Below are 3074 nucleotides of genomic sequence, written 5' to 3' on the forward strand. Positions count from 1 at the left end.
GTGCATCGCTTGAACAAATGTTTCATATATTCGCTTAGGAATTGTTTGGCGAATATTCTTCTCAACCTTGTCATCGTATATCTACATTTCACAGCCATCGCATATGTTGTTCCACTCAAAATATAAATCTCATCGCACATAACTTAGTGTTTGAGTAATATAAAAAATCAATCTGATTTTTAATCAATTGCGACAGGATCAAAGCATTATATTTCATTGTACACTTGTAATGGAATCCCTAAGTTCGACCTTGGACTCACTAAGACTCTAGTTAAGCATGCACTTGGGTTAAATTAGATAAACAGTGCCTTATAGCCTTACAATTAATATTCATTTAATGGCATGGTATGAACACACTAGAGACCCTAGCCGTATATTTTGCAACCAAGCCAAAATGTTATTCTCTTTTTTTTTTTTTTTTTCCTACCTCTTTTGTTGTTTCTCTTTTTCAAGTAATGAGGACATCACTTATTTTATTTTATTTTTGAGAAGGAGAATGTGTGAATGTATTTTTGCTACGCCAATAAAAATAAAAGGAAAAAAAAAAGAAGCTAGGATGACACTTCTCCTTTCCGAGTTGGCCATAAAAAGTAGCTAGAAGTGAAGCATGATATACCTGTGCTTTCTTTACATGAAATGATTGGCTTGGAATGGTTAGCACAAAGAATGGAAAGAGAAGAAGGTTAATTACTAACTTTCAGCAAGAAGAAATGAAACCCTCAGTGATGCATGGGCGAGATTCAAGAGGCTAGTGAGAGACTTCCCACATAATGGACTCCTTAACTATTTGCAGATGGAAATTTTCTATTATGGTTTGAACTCAGCCTCACAAATAGCAGCAAATATTGCTGCAGTTGGTGGACTACTGGATAAACGTACATTGACGCTAAGAATATTCTTGGTCAAATTTCAAAGAATCATGACGATTGGCAAGAAAGTAAATATGGGTCAAGGTCGAATAGCGGAAGTCAAAATAACTATGCTATCGCCTCACTGCAAACCTAGGTGAGCACGATGACTAATTTATTACAGGCGATGAACATGACAAAATCTGGTAAGAGAAGCGGGCAAGTAAACATAATTGCTCAAATGACTAATGAAATTTGCGTTATTGGTGAAGAATTGAGGTATGCCCATGCAACCCATAATCCGTCTACTTCATCAAAAATAATCCTTACTCCAACACCTACAATTCCGGTTGGTGAAATCATCCCAACTTTTACACAATGCCCAAAGAGATGGACCACCTAGGTTCCATCAAAGACAAAGTGGGCACCAATAAGAGCTAGCTAATCTCAAGCATCAACCTCCTCTTCTATAGAAAACTTATTGAAAGAACACATCCAAAAGAATGAAACAGTTCTCCAAAATCAAGTGACGTCAATTCGCAATCTTAAGATTTAAATGGGTCAAATTGCAAGTGAATTGAAAAATAGGCCGTAGGGCTCACTCCCAAGTACCATTAAAATTCCTTGCAATGTGGGGAATTCAAGAAAAGAACAATGTCAAGCGGTAACATTAAGGAGTGGATGCGTCGCAACAGAGACTGTGAAAGAAAAATCAAGAAAAACTATTGAAACTCAAAAAGAATCGCAAAAACATGTGTTTGATTAAAGCACTTATATAGAGTAGACAAGTGAAGCTCAAGAAGAACCACGAGATGCATCTGCTGCAGCTTTTACGTCAAAAGCATCATTTGAGGTGCAATTACCTCCATTCCCACATAGACGAAGAAAAAAGAATGATTAATGTCAGTTTCAATGCTTTATTGGAATGCTCAAAACAACTGCACATCAATGTTCCTTTCATTGAGGCTATAGAACAAATGCCAGCATATGCCAAGTTCTTGAAGGACATTATATCCAAAAAGAGGAAATTACGCAATTATGAGACAGTAGCTTTGACAAAAGATTGCAACACTATTATTCCTTTAAAGATGTGAGACCCAGGGAGTTTCACAATTCCTTGCTCCATTGGTGGAATTTACATTGGACACGCCTTATGCAATCTAGGAGCAAGCATAAATCTCATACCATTGTCAATTTTTAAGAAGCTAGAAGTCGGAGAAATTACGCCCACTATAATCACCCTTCAATTAGCAGATCGATCTTTAGTGCATCCGGAAGGCAAGCTCGAGGATGCGCTTATCAAGGTGGATAAGTTCATTCTTCCTACAGATTTCATTATATTAGATTATGAAGTAGATAAAGATGTCCCCATCATTTTAGGACGAACATTTCTATCTACAAAAAGAACTCAGATTGATGTACATAAGGGGAAAATTACGATGCTCATCAATAGACAGCAATTGAAATTCAATATCTTGAAGGTGATGAACTATCCTGATGAGATTGATGCGTGCAAGGAAATTGCATTGGAGGATGAATGACCCAGCGAGCTTAAGTTTGAATTTGATGAAAATATGGAATTGGAAGACGAAACCACCGCATCACCTGAATCATGTTATGCGGTGAGAGAAATACAGAAAAATTTTGAGCCATTAAGTATTGAAGAAAAGGAAAGGCAAGATCAAGCCTTCACTTGAATAGTCACCAGCATTGGATTTAAAAGTCTTGATTACTCACCTTAAATACGCATTCCTTGGACAATATGAGACTCTTCCATTTATCATCTCAGCCTCATTCCCAAAAGAGAAAGAAGCAACCTTGTTAAAAGTCTTGAAGAAGTATATCAAGGAAATTGGATGGCCTCTTGCCGACGTCAAAGGCATTAGTCCATCTTATTGCATGCATAAGATAAGACTTGAAGAATGGCAAAGAGAATCTGTCAAACGTCAATGCAGGTTGAACCCTGCGATGAAGGAAGTGGTCAAAAAGGAAATTATCAAGTGATTGGACACATGTATCATTTTTTCAATCTCAGATAGCACGTGGGTTAGCCCCGTGCAATGCATCCCAAAAGGGGTGGAATGACTGTTGTACCCTATTGGGGTTGATGCCCTAAATTTCATAGGGTCCTATAGTTTGTAAATGTATTGAACAAACTCATTGTCTATTGAATAAAATACATGATATTTTATTCCATATTTTAGTTGCATTAACCACAAACCAATA

General features: G+C 37.0%; 1 non-coding gene across 1 annotated transcript; it reads right to left on the reverse strand.

The window, feature by feature from the left end:
• Positions 1-671: 671 nt before the first annotated feature.
• On the reverse strand, positions 672-777 carry LOC120074814. The gene has a single exon (XR_005481095.1). It is a non-coding gene; the product is annotated as a small nucleolar RNA R71 (small nucleolar RNA).
• Between the last annotated feature and the right edge of the window lie 2297 nt (positions 778-3074).

This window comes from Benincasa hispida, chromosome 3 (assembly GCF_009727055.1).
Source record: "Benincasa hispida cultivar B227 chromosome 3, ASM972705v1, whole genome shotgun sequence".
Classification (NCBI taxonomy): domain Eukaryota; kingdom Viridiplantae; phylum Streptophyta; class Magnoliopsida; order Cucurbitales; family Cucurbitaceae; genus Benincasa; species Benincasa hispida.